Here is a 17,179-nt window from a genome sequence, read left to right as displayed (position 1 = left end):
CCTTCTCCATGCTCTGGGCATCTATCACTGACACTGGCATCAACTGGGAAGAGTGGGATGATTGAGGTTCCCCTCCCTCGGCAACTCTAGCTTAAAGCCATCTTCACCAGCTTGGCAAGCCTCTGACCGAGGATGCTCTTACCCTTCTCTGACAGGTGGACCCCATCAGCCCCCAGCAGACCAGGTTTCTCAGAGTGAGTCCCATGGTCTAAGTAGTCATACTTCTGTCTGTGGCACCAGTCCTGTAACCATCTGTTGACTTGCCAGATTCTACTGACTCTTTCGGTCCCCTTCCCTTTGACCAGGAGGACTGATGAAAAAACTACCTGCACTCCTGAGATCCTTACTGCTGCTCCCAGAGCTCTGTAATCCTTCTTCATACTCCTCAGAATTCTCCTGGCTGTATCACTGGTGCCCATGTGAAACAACAGCAGTGGCTGTAATGAGGCTGGGTAGTCTCTGATGTATCATCCAGTACTCATCATTCACTGTGAAAAGGGAAGGGACCATTGCATTTGAAACCAGTGACCCTCAACAATCCCTCCAGCTGTCTATGGCCACTCAGGCCAATGTCAGGCAATTCAAAGCTGGAGGTGCCATGGGCTGGTGGATACTCTGTCAGCAGTGGATACCCTGGTTGAATTGAAAACTCCTGAATATCCAGCAATTAATCTATGTGGGTAAACTTGTAGAAGAGCTGCTCTGCTATTCTAGCTGGTGTTGGTCAGATTAGTATAGGGAGCATAACCTTTCTTCTGTCTCATTACTGTGCTGTCCTGACCATGAACCCATACACGTGGATCCTGACAGTCCCTTCATATGGTTCAACTAACCCTGTGCAGCTGCAGAAAGTTACACAGTATGCTTTTGCCTGTCTGAAATCTGGACACTGATGACCAGCTGTGGTTTGCATAGCATGTGCTGTGTCCTTGTCTCCTTTATCAGGAGATGAGGGTAACATAATGGGCTAGCTAATACAGAAGGGCAAACTTGCTGCGTCCATTTTAACAGCTGAAGCAGAATAAAAGTATAATTCAGTCAGATGAAGCTGCCTGGCCTCTGTGACTTGGGCTCCTTAAAGAAAAGAAGTCAGAGGAAAGAAAGTGGTTGCTTGGTTGGTTCATTGCCTTTAACTTTCTATGCTCTTTTTTTTTCCAGATACCACAGGAAAATATCTGTATTGTCCAGCATTAGAAGAGGAATGAAATTATGTAGAAAGGTGGACTACCTGTGTTTCTCATCAAATTCACTTTTAGTGTTTTCTGGCATTTATGGAATACCTATTGTCCTTGTCTAAGTGCTTCTTTCTAAGCTATTTGAACAGTTCAGTATTTAGCTGATTGAAACAAAAAGACAGAACCCTCTGAAACAATTAGGGGTTGTATTCATTGCACAATTATAATTCATATCTTTTTTAGTATCTAATTTTTTATATAATATGTGTTCCAAATTATACAATCAAAAATAAGTTATCCAACCTTGCAAATGATAGTTTAAATGAGCAGAGCAAAGGACGGATCTGAACTCAAAACTTAGGCTCTTTCAAACCTTTATTCAAAATAAGAGAGCACTTTTGAATAAGGTGAAGGATAGCAGCAATAAATTGCTTTAAGAATAACACAACAGTAATAAAGCTTTCACTTTGCCTATTTAAAATAAGATTAATTTGTGTAAGTATTCTGTCTGAAGAGACATTGCTTCTAGTGGTGTTTCTCTACATTTCTGGTATTTTTAGTGCATTATAAAACTTTTAAAATAAAAGTGTTTGGGTTTTTTTGTTTGTTTGTTTTTGGTTTTGTTTTTTAAACATTATGTATAAAATACTGCATTGTTTTTGGCAGAAGACAGCAAATTACTAATTGCAACCCAGTCTCATGTCCTTGATGTTAGTACCTTTTAAGATATACACTTTGTGACACATACAGATTGCTTTACTGAGATTTACAAAGATCTTCAAATATTTTAGATCATGTCAACACAAGTAGTCTTGCCTGAAGTTTTCTGATAATTACAGAAAAAAGCAGTTTAGCATCTCTAATCTCTCAAGCAGACTGGAACCCACTCATAATATACTTCCCAAACCAGGGCTTTACTAAAAATCGACAGGAGTTGGTTAGGTACTAAATCAAGAAAGGTCCACATGCCAACACTTCCCTTGCCTCTGATTATTATAAGAATAATTACTTTTAGCTGAGCATATTGCAGTCCAGAATCATACTTAGTCTAAGCCTTTTCAGTAAGTGTATGTGTGATACAAAAGTCAAACTGCAGACAGTTTAATATGTCTGATTTTCCAGCCACATGTTCTTCCATGGCTTAGCTGTGTCAGATGAGAAGAAAAGGGTTTAGCTATTCTTCATATTTTTATTAGTCTGTATGTTTCAGTGAAATCAAATATACATGTACACAAATACTTCCATGCTTCTGAATGCAGTCTTAAGAGATATATTGGTCAGAAGTAATAATAAAAATATTTCCCTATACCCTATATAGGAATACACATAATTCTTATGGGAAATGGTGGCTATTTTTTTATGAAATATCAGGGCCTCCACCCCCTGAAGATGTAGGCTTTATTTCCCAGGAATGCTAAGTTTGGATCTACTACCTCACAGATGGTGGGAAGGGAAGGGAAGGGAAGGGAAGGGAAGGGAAGGGAAGGGAAGGGAAGGGAAGGGAAGGGAAGGGAAGGGAAGGGAAGGGAAGGGAAGGGAAGGGAAGGGAAGGGAAGGGAAGGGAAGGGAAGGGAAGGGAAGGGAAGGGAAGGGAAGGGAAGGGAAGGGAAGGGAAGGGAAGGGAAGGGAAGGGAAGGGAAGGGAAGGGAAGGGAAGGGAGGTTATGTTTTAATCCTTGTCAGTGGCTGTTATTTTGCCTGTTCAGTTCCAGTCAGCTCATCAGCTTATGCTGAAAAGAAGACTTAAAGTGATACAGTAGTTTATGCCCATGGATATTTATGTACATAAATCATTCCCTTGTTTTGGATATAAATTATATGAATATATTCTTCACAGTGTAGAATCTGAAAGAGTGAAAAAAATTGTTTGAAAACATGAAATGAGGAGACTGTGAAAGGACTTCCATAGGTTGTCCAGTCCCTGCTCTGCTCCTGTGCACTAATTATAGCCCTTCTGTTTAAGAAAGAAAGAGAGAGAGAGAGAGAGAGAAAGAAAGAAAAGAAAGAAAGAAAGAAAGAAAGAAAGAAAGAAAGAAAGAAAGAAAGAAAGAAAGAAAAAGAAAGAAAAAAAGAAAAAGAAAAAGAAAAAGAAAAAGAAAGAAAGAAAAAGAAAAAGAAAGAAAGAAAAAGAAAAAGAAAGAAAGAAAAAGGAAGGAAGGAAGGAAGGAAGGAAGGAAGGAAGGAAGGAAGGAAGGAAGGAAGGAAGGAAGGAAGGAAGGAAGGAAGGAAGGAAGGAAGGAAGGAAGGAAGGAAGGAAGGAAGGAGCATATAAAAATCTTAGTTTAGGTATAATTTGATACTTTTTATGGTGCAGGTGAGACATCTAGTGTCTATTTTGTGTTATTAAAATACAAAGACCTCTTCGAAATCCTTGAAATGTCCTGTTAGTGACATATACGTCTTTACATCCACTCCACAAATCCACTGACAAAATAATTTTGCCAGTTCTGTGCAACTAGTAATGCAAGGTCTTGAAAACAAGGATCAAACGTCAGTGGCTTCTGTGTGTACAGAATCTTTTTTCTCCTTTCCCAGATATCTTCACAGGCCTTAGACTCAACAATAAATAAATCCAGAAGAATGCTAGTAAAGTCGATCTAGGTTTACAACGTTGACACTAAGAGCATATTTTAGTGCCTAAGTACCAATACAAATCTCTTCCCCCTGCTGTTCTGCTCATGTAAAGAATCTGCCTTGGAACATCTTGTCTGTGAAGTCAGGCAACAAGTGTTATCTTCAACTGAATCTTTCTTTCCAGAAACCACCTCTCTGCAGTGGAAGACTGTCCTGAAACACAAACATGAATTAGGCTGTTGTGATGGGCCAGAGCTACAAAAGATGCCCTTTGCAAAAGAGTTCCCCATTCCCTACAGGCTGTTCAAACACAACACAAGGTCAAATGCAAACTCATCTTCAACCCTGCTATTTCATGAACCAAATCTCACAACTGTCCTAGGCAGTGATGTGCTGTTGCATAGCCTGAGCAAGAACAGATGCTACATTCTTGCTGTGAGTGCTAAGCAGAATTTGTGGGTTGTGCAGTGCCTGCATCCAGACAAGGAGCATGGCAGCACAGCGATGTCTGTGCATGGCACAGGTGAGTTGTTAGTGTGGTACGTGCTGGAGAAGCCTCTGGATTACAAGTCACAGAGTGTAAACAGTTACACCAACTAATGCACAACGTCAGTACATCCAGGCCTATCCAGAGCAGCATTCCTGAATAGTGCAGAAGTGCCTGTAGAGCTGTGAACTATCTGGAAGCTTAGCCCAGAGGTGACGAATCCTTCTCTCACACAGCTGATAAAGACTTTATAAATTTAACTTTATGTTACCCTGGCAGTAAATAGCAACATGTGCTTAATGTACACATGTATTGAATAGTTTCTTAAAGATCCTTCAAACAAAAAGTAGAAGTATTGCTTCACAATTTTATTCTAGCCTAGCACAGATGTGTCTCATCTAGGGATGTTCAAGTTTCTTCTTCTTTTTTTTTTTTTTTTTCTTTGAAAATGATATTTTTCTGCTTCCCTTCCCTTCCCTTCCCTTCCCTTCCCTTCCCTTCCCTTCCCTTCCCTTCCCTTCCCTTCCCTTCCCTTCCCTTCCCTTCCCTTCCCTTCCCTTCCCTTCCCTTCCCTTCCCTTCCCTTCCCTTCCCTTCCCTCCCCTCCCCTCCTCCTGGGAAATCTCTATGGTTATTGCTTTTTCCAGTTTCAACATGGCAGTTTTCAGTTAGTCTTCTAGTATGGCTGTGTAGTCTTACTTTCATGGCTGGTCCCAAGAGGGCAAAATAGTGAACTTCTTGACTTTCCGCCATGATACCTCCCTTGACTTCATCTTGAACAAACACCTCTACTAAAGTGAGAAAACAAAGCAGCATGCCACCTGTCTTTAATGCAAATGTTTGGTGACCAACATGGAGAACATTCACAGGTCAGATTCAGTCAGGATTTAATTTTGAGTTTCATGATGCCCCTGGGTTATAAATATTAGCAGGTAATCTAGATCTGGTTGAAGAACAGAAATTTCTCTGGGAGAAGAATAAAAAAAAATTTGGCAACATACTAAGTTACAGTAAAAAAAAAAAAAAAAAAAAAAAAAACAAAACAAAAACAAACAAACAAAAAAAAAAACACAAATTTATCTGTGGAGGAAAATCTGAAGGAAAAAAGCAATTGGCCTAATAAGAGCACTTTGTTTCAAATCCAACTTAAAAAATTATTTTTTTTTCATTATATAATAAGGAAGAAAAAAATCAATATACAACCCTCCCCTCTCCCCTCCCCCAATTCAAGAGTATTGAAATGAGATATTTTAGTGATGTTTCATACTTCCCCTATTCCTACCCTCATCATTGCTTTCTGATTTCAACCCTAAATTAACAAATTTTACTGGGAGGTGATCTGACAGTCACAAACTGTTGTTGTTGTTGTTGTTATTGTTGAAAAATATTTTAGTGTCCAGTTGCTTTGAACAGGATACGATCATACTCATGTTGGCAGGTCATGTTCCAGATGAAAACTATCAGTGTGCAAGGTGTGCATTTACTTTTTTTTACTTTTTCTTTTCTTTTTTTTTAAAAAAAAAAAAAAAAGTATCTAGTTTCCTTCCGTTTTACAGACATCTGAAAATTTCTTTTGACCTAACGTGGTGTGATAGGTGGGAGGAGGCCAGAAAGGATGTCATACAGGGTACTTACTCCTTCAATGAGTCCATTTTGATTGCAGATCTGAAGACGTTTCTTCAAAATGGCAAGTGAGGTGATTTATGCAGAGGTACCATCTGAGGAAAGAATGCGTTTTACTTCACAAAATTCAGACGCAGGTAACAAATGGTCATCTTAATATTATTTACTTTTTCTTTGTTCAGTGACACATTCTTAAATCTTTCATTTTTCTTTGAATGGAAACATTTGTAAGAGACTGAAGTCTTGTTAAAAGCATTTTTAAGAATATTAGTATCTATCTGTCTATTACATATCCATTCACTTGGAAACTTTTTTCTCATTAGTAGAAGGAAAGTTGAATTCTAGCAAAAGTAAAGACTGACCTCTAAAATCCCACTCTGGATTTCAATAGAATAGCTAAAAAGTGCTGTTTCTGAAATGCATTAACAATTAGAAATTCAAGATATTAATACAAATTATTGAAAACTCATTGGCAGTTACAGTGCAGTGATGACACTGACTTTTTCTCTCCCGCAGTATATTTACATTTTATATTTTACTTTGATTAATTTTGTTAGACACCAGAAATAATTTTAAATTGTAAAACAATAGGTCTTTCTTCCTTACTTTTGTTTCATTCTTTCTTTCTCTCTCTCTGTCTTTCTCTTCTGCAAGTTAGATGTTGAGAAAAACAGAAGTCAATAATCAATAGAAGTTTCTGTAATTTTCAAAATTTAGTCATGTGTATGACCTATTGATGTCTGCTACTACAAAACTACATTACTTTAAAAATATATTTTCAAGAAATAAAGTGCCAAAGATACCCATTAATGGACATAGCTCATGTTTTTAAAACAAAAATATCAATCTTTTTTGTTGTTGTTGTTAATTTCTGATCAAAAAACAGATCTTTGCTGGTTAAAAGATAGTTAAGTATGGACACATTATTTAATATTATATTTAGAGATCATAGTACGAAAAGCAAATGTATACTTAATATGCTAGCAAGGCAACTTCTATTCTATAAAAACAAGTTTTGTAGATTCACTTCTTGGTACACGGTTCTAAAAGCATCTGTATCAGTGCAACATCTTCATCTTTCATATGTTAACTCAGTTTGTCTCAGTCTATATGGTCACAACCAGTTCACTGCAAAAGAGCTGAACTGTCAGGATAATTCCCAGTGCAAAATTACCCTGTAAGTACTTATTGGAGATGTACTCACATATCCAGTACAACTATCTATACAAAATGTGTCAAAAATTGAGAGCATAAAAGTCTGTTACATCTTTTTGTTTGTTTGTTTCATCATCTAATATTATCCTTTAAAATTTATTATATTTTAATGTTTTATTATTGTTGTAATTTTTACTGCTTTCACACAGTTTTTAATATACTTCAGAAAATATGCTTTAAAATTGCTCTTTTATATGTATCCTGAGAACCCTATAATGCAATAAAATAATTATGAAATTTGCCAGTATTGGGTTATTGGACAGGCAGAACCTATTTTTTTTACCTAAAAGAAAAAAAAAGAAAAGAAAAAAAAAAAGCCAATTATGAGACCAACTAAGTAATCAAATTTCAGGCAAAATGTTTTTGCCTACCCTTTAGAGTATGATGGCATGACATTTACCCTTTCGTAATATTTTTGAAAAATCTGTGCTGTTGTAACACCAATATCCTTGTCACTTCTGTGAATGTTGCATCCCTTTTGGTCTCCTAATAAATTATTTACTTTAATAACTTCCTAAAACAATTACTTCTACAGACTGATTCTAATATCTTCCCTTAAGAAATACTTTAAATCAGTCTTGAATTTGCCTCCTATTGTTAGTGTGTCCTAGTGTGACAAAGTGAAAAAAAAAAACTCCAATCTGTTTAACTAAGATTTTTCTTTCATGTTATAATGAGAATGTACATAACATACTCCCATTACACATTCTTCCCATTTTCCATCTATACATGTGCTCAATTGCTTTCACCAATTAGAACACCAGTGCAGGAAACTGTGGTCCTCATTTTGCCAGGTGCTATGAGCTGTTCTGATTCTTTGGCTTTTGTGTGAGAAAGATGGTGAATTTAATACGAGAGGTATTTGATAATACTTGGTACTAACATGCTTTAGATTCAACATTTTTCATAAGCCTAAGGCAGATCTTGCACACTGAGAAGGTTGTTTTTCTTTAGTCAAAAGTTTGGTATTTGCCATGCTACAGTGAGTTCAGAGCAGTTGAGTTCACTCTCAGCCACCTGCCTGACAAGGTGCAAAGGAAGCAGCTGCTGTCCTACTCCATGCATATTTTACTTTAGATCATTAACACATCAAGACCTGGAAAAGGCCCAAGTTGTTCCTCCAAGACTGGAATGATAGTTTAGACCTGCAAAGAAAAGGGGTTTCATACTGCCCTACCTCTGAGCATTTTTTGACTTACAGACTTCACAGTTCATGCTGTCTTATCTGATTACAGAACTGTAAGTCTGGCCTACTACCCTGTGGCCACTATGCACGTCTCCTGTGAGTCTGCACCCTTCTTCTCCTCTCCCTTCCCTCAGCCCCTTCATCACCTGCACTGCTGCCTTGAGTTTTTGCATGTGCTGGCAAGTGCTTTTAATCTTCACTTTGCTGGACTCGTACTACATTTTGTCCTGCTTATATTTGAATTTGATCATCTTCCCCATTGCACTTCAATGAAAAATCTCTTTGATTTCTCTCTTGAGAAAAAGATAAATAGATAAATTTCAGCAAGCAAATTGGACTTACAGAGCTCATGGGAAGTAAGGCAAAAAATGCAAAGCAGGCAATCTACAAGGGGGTGTGTTGAAACAAACAAACAAACAAAACAAAACAAAACAACAACAACAACAACAAAAAGCTCCTTCCTTCCTTCCTTCCTTCCTTCCTTCCTTCCTTCCTTCCTTCCTTCCTTCCTTCCTTCCTTCCTTCCTTCCTTCCTTCCTTCCTTCCTTCCTTCCTTCCTTCCTTCCTTCCTTCCTTCCTTCCTTCCACTGCCCCATCTACAGAAAACTGCTGGGGTCTACCGAGCATGTCCCACCACCCTCCATTTTCCCTCTCCCTCTTACTCTGATTTTACAGTCTTGCTTATTTGGGACAATGGGCCTGTGGAGACTTTGGGCAGTGAGATGTCTTCTGGGTGTTTCTCTAACAGCACTGTGAATATGATGCAGCTAGAGGACATGGCAGAAGTAGACATCAAGACTGCCTTGAGCAATGTCTAGCACCTGTCTCTGAATTTCTAATTGCTGAAGGATGCTCTGCTTTTACAGTGATAGTGGAAAAGATCTCTTCTGTTATGCAGATGCCAGCTTAAGCATCCATAGATAATTACAGTCAAGTGTAGACAAAGCGTCCAAAGATAAGAAGAGCAATGATTTTTCTCTTGGTATTAAGGCACAGCAATCTGAGAAAATGACCTTCTTTCTTAGGAAAATGAATGTCTGCTGTTAAAAATCATGCCAAGTCCTTTTCCAGCCCAACTTGCATAATTGTTAGCAAATTTACCCAGGTTATCAAACATTCTTGATAATACAGCAGATGGGTATTTTTCGCTGTTGAGGCTGAGAGGCCATAAATGAAAGAAGGGACTGTGCAGTTTGTAAAACAATCCCATGCCTTTGGATAAACCCACCCTGACAACATTTTATTAGTCCCATTGGTCTTAAAAATCTTGAAACACATTTTTTTAATTTTTGCTACCATGAGTGTCACAACCGTTCTAGTGGTTACCAGAGCAACTGAGGGTTTGCTACTGACTCACCACCAGATACAGAACAGGAAGACTTCCCTCCACCATGTCGTTTTCGAAAACCTAGTGTCATACAGTGCCATAGCAAATGCTGGAGTATTTACCACAGGATCCATGCATAACAAGAGGCAATCCTTCTATGTATGGAAAAGATGTCTCTCAATAACAGAAAAGCCATGGCTTATTTTGCTCAAATGTTCTCTGTCTCAAGGCAGTTCTTTCAGTGCAGCCAATACCTCCAAGCAGTCTGGAGATGCTAAGTGGTTTTCAGAAGGAATGGGTGCATTCTCTGAGGCACAAGGACAAGAAAGACTTCTTCCTGATATGCAAACACAATCTGATCAAGTGGAAGTATGGAGGAGTTTTTTTACAAAATAATTCCTCAGAATAGATTTCTTAGAACAAGGATAGTCTGGGAAGTTCTTTATCTGATGATCAGCTGAGCAGATTAAACAAAAAAAATCATGGAGGAAAATCAGTTGTTCCCTGTGGTTTCTAAACTTCATTACAACAAATAAGATAAACATTCACAATGATAGAAAGACCTGTTCAATTGTCTTGGTTTGTGAAATGGTGACTTCTAAGCCAAGAGGAAGGGATGTCTCAACTAAGTGGAAACTGTCTGCAAAGTGAGTGGCCATGCCAGTTCTGCAGCAATTATGGAAAGCTTCCCTTGTAAATAACTATTAGTCAAGAAAAGCAAATGCCAATGGCACCTATGTAAGAGAAGAGAGGGCCTCCTCTCTTCTCAAGTGAGAATAGTCATAAATTAGCAAAGTAATAAAGATTCAGATAAGTCTATTGTAGAAAGAGAGAAAGAGAGAAAGAGAGAAAGAGAGAGAGAAAGAGAGAGAGAGAGAGAGAGAGACAGAGAGAGAGAGAGAGAGAGAGAGAGACAGAGAGAGAGAGAGAGAGACAGAGAGAGAGAGAGAGAGAGAGAGAGAGAGAGAGAGAGAGAGAGAAAGAAAGAAAGAAAGAAAGAAAGAAAGAAAGAAAGAAAGAAAGAAAGAAAGAAAGAAAGAAAGAAAGAAAGAAAGAAAGAAAGAAAGAAAGAAAGAAAAGAAATTTAGTTGCTTTTGGACTATTCTGGATGAGAATTAACTGCAGCCAGGCTTCCCTTTCATGTTTTTGAAGAAAAAGTTGAATTAATGGTTTGTACTGAAAAATCTGTGCTCTGTCTGCCATGGTGCCTACCAGCAATTAATTAAAACCTCATTTAAATACTTGAAAGAATTAACCTGAGGAAGAAAAATCTGTGGATGAAAAAAAATAGTATAAAATAATAAGCTTATATTTTACATGATGAATTGTTAGAAATTATGTTTAATCCATAAGGGACTGTAAAATAGCTTGTCTCTATGAACATGCAGTACAGCACAGCTTTGTTTCCCTAGGAACTGTGCTCCTCTGTGTGAAAGAAGAAGCTGTAGAAAACGGGCATGCCTCATATCCATGTGCAAGATCTGAATTCACCAGGAAGAAGTTTATTGAGAAATACAGAAAAGAATAATAATTTAGCCAAAAGGCAAACAAACAAAACCAAACAAACTTGCCTTTGATTAGCTTTTACTTAAAGACTGACAGAAAGTATACATGTGTGGATAGCATATGGAATAAAAAGAAAAAAAAAATGAATTAATAATAGAGTACTTCAGCATGTGATAACAGTGACTTCAGTTTCTTTTTAATTTTTCTGAAATTTAATAACTGAATAACATCTTCTAGATTTTTTGGAAAACTGTACAACAGGAAAATAAATTGCAATAGTTCTTCTGTTACTTTCTTTTTCACAAATTCATTCAGTGACACACAGAAAAAGAATGAAAATAACCTCTAGTGTGTGCTTTTGCTCTTACCATTTTCTCCAAGCAGGTCTAATGCTGCAGGGTGCTGGATCCAATGAGAACTGTGAGATCTGGCCTCAGGCAGTTCCCCTAAGTGCAGCACTTTTTTTTTTTTTTTTTTTGTATTTGCAGGTGATCAGATCACCTATGCTGAGGTGAAAGTGAAACGGAAATCTGACAACACCAACAGTACATCCAAGTCTACACATACAAGTATGGCAATACAGCAGGAAATTTAAATCTTTCTCATTAAATGGTATCCTCTTTGTATACTGTTTATTATTAATTATGTATTACAGGTAATGGAAGAGGTACTTGGTGCTAGGTTTCCAGAGAGGTAGGTATGACTTAGGCAAATTTAAAAACTGTCAAAGATTTTCCCTGTTGCTGGTTACCCCTGCCTGGAGGCTGCCGGTGAGTGTTTACAAAGTTAGCATGTGCAGCCACAGGTTCCCATCCCAGGTTTTGTTTGGGCTAAGCTTCTTGTCCCTCTGCCACAGCTAAGCCTATAAGGATTTATGGCATCCCTGACCCTTGCATTAGGGTGCCTCTGCAGCTCAGTTCAGCAAATCTTTTTCTTGTGTTAGTGCTTGACTGGGTGGATCACATCAGGGAGCAAATGGTGGTCTGAGGGCATGGTAGTGCAGACATATGTGTGTCCCTGCTGCTCACTGCAAGCAGCTCTGGAGCACACTGGCTGCATCTGCACAGCAGGATGCCTGGCCTCCTCTCTCCCTTAGGCCCCATGAGATCTTTTTTGTTGTGATGTTGGTGGATATGCCTGAATTTAAAAGGCTGTACTGCACATTGCCAAAGTATGTTGGTTTTGTTTGGTTTTGTTTTTCTGTTGGTTTTTTTTTTTTTTTTTTTTTTTTCCTGTGGTTTGGTGTATTTTTTTTTATTATTATTTTTATTTTTCAGGGGGAGGGGGGGAGCCTCTTGATTTTGTTGCTGTTGTTGTTTGTTGGGTTAGGTTGTTTTTTGTTTGTTTGTTTTACTGTAGGGCTCAGAACACATTTCAGCACGTTGCTGGGAACATAATGAGGGTTCTCACATAGACCATAACATCCATTGGGGATTCTGCTAGAGATCAGTTCTGGGGAGAGGAATTAAAGTTTGGCACTGTCCATGTCTGCACCATTGAATGTTCTGTGAAATATGCCCAGGTTTCTTCCAAGAAGGAAACAGTTTTTTTCATCCTAGGAGGATCCCAGAAGGAAATGTATATGTACCTTGCAGGCAAGGTGACCCACTGGAGGACGAGTATCTGATGCAGAATGGGTAGCAGAATAATTGCCTTCCCATGCCTCTAACAAGTAGATACACAACACAGCAACATAGCAACTCCCCACCCTATCAGCAGACAAATAGCCCGCTTTTCCAGGGTATGGGACAGTATTACTTTCTGTCTTTTCTGCAGATGATTTTAATCCTGAGGGGTTGCTCAGATCATGTGGTTAAAATTATTTTGCAATGGCGAGCTCTATGTTCTTATTAGCAACAATTTCTGTGTATGTTTTTTCATTTCCAAATGCATTTAGAGAGAATAAACAAGTCAGCAATATCATTTAAATTGGAGAAATTGAGTTATTTTTAGAAAGTGATAGCTAATTAGGTCTTGAACAGTTATTTAATACGTTCAGATAACTTGTGTCTGATCTTTTCTGAAGTGAAAATTTTATGATACATTAAAATACTTTTTTTCAAGCAGTGTGACCAGCCCTAAAACAAAATTTGGCTTTGCAAAGCAAAATAATATAGGAGTTTTAAGTCACATGTATTTGTATGAGGTTTAAATAAATAAGAGAAGGAAAGAAAATATAGCATTCATGCAATGCAGAAGAACATTAAGATATTTATAGAAAAAATGTTAGCTGCAGAAAATGCTAAGTGAGAACAAATGTTTCCATTGCTGGTTTAATTTTGCCTTACCGCAGGGAAAAAGAAACTGACAGTTTTAGAAGGTGTTTCTGATTAACGGTTCCAGTCATGCAGAAAAGAGAGTGGACCAAATGCAGATTCAGTCCTGCTGATATAAAAGCAAAACCAATTTACTGGCTTACTTTAAATTCCCTCTGATTTTTTTTTATTATTTTATATATATATATATATATATATATATTTTTTTTTTTTTTTTTTTTTTTTTTTTGTCACAGAAATTGGGATTGGATTGCAGCATTAAAAGTATTGTAAGTGATGCAGTGTATGGTTTTGATATATCATCATCTTCTGTTTGCTGACTGCCAGTCCTTGCTTTCTTTCTCCCCTTCTCTGATTCTGCCTAGTTTACCCATACTTCCAAGTTTGCACAATTTGGTTCTAGAACTATCAAAATCCAGGCAAAATGCTGTAGGTGACCTCTGTGCCTTCACATTTTTCACTGAAACCTCTTTAAAAGTCACAGAAATCAGGTGTTTCTTCTGATTCTCATTATTATTATTATTATTATTATTATTATTATTATTATTATTATTATTATTATTATTATACAGATTGGTCTGGAAAGTGGGAAGGGATAAGAATTGGAAGAACACAGGCACAGAGATCCTGGACAGGGTTACAGTGGTAGCAGAAAATAATGGATGGCAGGGATTTAACAACTAATTAAACATGTATTTCTTTGGAGTGCTTAAAAAGGATTATAAGAGCCTACCTGGAAAAAGCAGCCTGCAAATTTCCAAATTACCTGTGAAAACTTTTTCCAAAAGCTGGAATGGAATGTCATGATTTCCTTCTGGGTCTTCAGTTGTGTAACCTCAGAATAATAACCCCATGCTAATACTAATATTATGAGTCATTCTCCCAGGGAAACTCCGGGACAGAACATCCGGATATACTGCAGAGCAAGAAGCACTGTCAGAGCTGTGCAACAGCAGCAGATAAACTGCATGGCAAGTCAAGCAGTGCTGGCAAAGCTGTGCATGATTTCAGAAAGTGAGACATCACATTTTCAGGCATCTTCTTAAGAGCTATCATGATCAAAACTAGAACTGACCAGGTTCTTCTGACACTGAAAATGTGAATTCATATATAAACATATACAAATAAGGCTTTATTTTTCACTTAATAACTAAAATTACAACTAAAACCAATAATAACATTTTCTAGAACAAGAATTAGCTAATACAAATATATTTACCTGAAAAACAACAAACAAACAAACAAACAAAACCAACAAAACAACAATAACAACAACAACACTTTCAATTGCATGTATTGCATCTGCAGCACAGACTGATGATATGCTCCAACATTTCCTGTTGGAGGCTTAGCCAAAGTGATTTTGTATGCTAGCTAACTGACTTTATTTATTTTTTTCTTTCTGGGAACAAAACTTAACTTGAAACAAAACTTCAGTTGCTTCTGGCTGTTGTGAGATCCTTCTTCCTTTTCTCTTCAGCAGTGGACTGCCATGAGAGCAAACACTGGTGTTACATTGCCATCATCCTGTACTTTGTTGCAGTGATTCTGCTCATCTGTGTGATCGTTTTAGCTGTGAAATGTAATAATCCCTGAGGCAGATGGTGCAGTCCAGTTGACAAACAGAGTAAGACATTTTTATCCTTATTTGTATTTTCATACAATATGTTCACATTTATCAGAAGAGGTGCAAGGAAGCATTCTACCCATATGATAAAGTCTCTGCCACACATTCAGCCAGCCATCAACTCACAATCACACTAGATAAAATCTAGCTTCTTGCTGCTGATGCACAGTGCACTTAACTGGGCATATTTTAATACCCAAGAGCTCTGGAGGGAAATAACCCTACCAGCAGGCCACAAAGTGGAAAAAATTTAAAAAGAATAATAAAAAAAAAAAAGAAAACATGGCTGGTGCAGCTAGAGGCGATTGCCACAACTACTGTCCAGGTGGACATGAATAGGGATCTAGTGAAGTGGTGTGAGACAAACAAGCCATGTTTATCAGTCTGGGGTTTGAAAGAAGACAGAAGAGCAATTGTCCAATTCAGACTAGGAATGGCAGGGAACAGCCCTCCAGAGAAAATCCTCCCATTCATATCCAGTGCCCCTACAGCCCTCTGTGGGCAGCTTTGAAAAGGCAATGCCCCCTCTGGGACAGGGTGGCTGACATGGTACACGTGGAGGGAAAGGTACAAACATTGTAAGCATCTGTGCCTGTCTCATGTTAGAGCTTTTGGGGGATCTTTTGGGAAATCTTTTAGTAAAAGTACACTGCATGGAAAACAGACCCAGTATTAAGACAAAGATTCATTTCTTGTAGAGCTATGAAGTGTTTAATCGCTCCTCCACATCACTCCCCTTGGCAGTTGTCACCATCTCAGAAGCTGAGCCAGCAGCAGTGTCCCTGTCACTGAGCAATGACCCCCTCACTGTGTCTCCCTAGTCCTACCACACCTCCATCCCAAGGCATGGCACATTTATCCATCATCCCCATGATGCCCAGGTGCCCTCCCTTTACTCATGAGGACACTCACAGCAGGTTGAACTTCACTAAGATATTCTATTGTCTTTTTATTTCCAGGTAAGTCAGAACAGGAAGGCTCTGCTTCTTCAACAAAACAAGACATGAAGTTTGTTTATTTTTACATTACCTTCTCTGAACAGACTTCTATGAAAGAAGACATGCTGCCAGACTGATCACTTTTCAGTTACTTCTTCCATGACTTTCATTAAACGCCTCCATATGTGGACAAAATATATTATATATTATTAATATAATAATGCCAGCAAGCATCTCGTTATATCAGTGCATGTAACAAGGCACAGGCTCAAGCTGCTGCATCAAATGTTGGATCTGGGTCTTCTGTAGACAACACAAATGACCAGGTAGACCCATTTGGAACATCACTTTTATTTCACACCTGACTTGATCTCACCATAATTTGCATGTAGATAAACTTTTAGATTTCTATATGCTGAAGTGCAAAAATGCATGGATAAAACAAGGAATACGAATGGTTGCACTAAACTTTTTTTTTTTTTTTTTTTCTAAGTCTAAACCTACATGTTATTTTTCTTCCTCTGACAGCCTTCTGGTGGGATTTATTAAAGGTGCAAGGAACTTAAATATTTAACAGAGAAGTCTCAGCCTCATTCCCCTACTGGCTTGAGTAAAATTATTCTGTTCTGCTTGTCCAGAGGAGTATCTCATTGATTTACAATATGTTGTTTCTGTCTTGGAGAAGCAGTTCATTTTTGTTTTGTTTTGATTTTTTTTTTTCCCCAAATGCTGTAGCTTCAGTTAAAGCAGAACCCTCCAATGGAACTAAACCACTTCAGGTTTAAATGTTTGTTTGTAATTATTATTTAGGTGTCTGTTTTTACATTATTTTGAATTTTCATTGGCTATGTTATAATTCCTCTGAACAGGCTGATAGTAATGATTTGCAATCCCTGAGTAGGAGGGACTATATAGTGTATCAAATACTTGTAAATTGTTCCCTGTGTCTAAGCTTATCTGTACTGAGGCCATGTTGTTGCTGTTAATAAGGCACCACATTTTTATAATATATTTACCAGAAATCAATAAAGATTTAGTAAAGCACTTGGCATGCCAGCATTTGTTCTTATGTTAGTCATACATTTATTAATGGTATGATTATAACACTTCTGAGCTGTTGTCAGGAAGCGGGGTGCTGATCTAATAAGTACTTTCTAAAGACAGAAGAGCATCAAGTGAATAGTAGAAGAAAATGGTTATGTTTTTCTTAAGATCATTTTGCTTGCCAGGCTGTGGGATAAATCCAG

The 17,179-nt window shown here is 37.8% G+C and overlaps 1 long non-coding RNA gene across 1 annotated transcript; it reads left to right on the top strand.

Annotated features, from left to right (window-relative positions):
- The first annotated feature begins 5,850 nt into the window (after nt 1–5,850).
- On the top strand, nt 5,851–16,970 carry LOC309876509. The gene is made up of 4 exons (XR_014317185.1): nt 5,851–5,994; nt 11,580–11,660; nt 14,848–14,994; nt 15,954–16,970. It is a non-coding gene; the product is annotated as an uncharacterized lncRNA (long non-coding RNA).
- The last annotated feature ends 209 nt before the right edge of the window (nt 16,971–17,179 follow it).

The sequence above is a fragment of the Aythya marila genome (assembly GCF_965140915.1).
Source record: "Aythya marila genome assembly, chromosome: 1".
NCBI classification, from domain to species: Eukaryota; Metazoa; Chordata; class Aves; order Anseriformes; family Anatidae; genus Aythya; species Aythya marila.
This window is presented reverse-complemented; position numbering and strand designations above follow the sequence as displayed.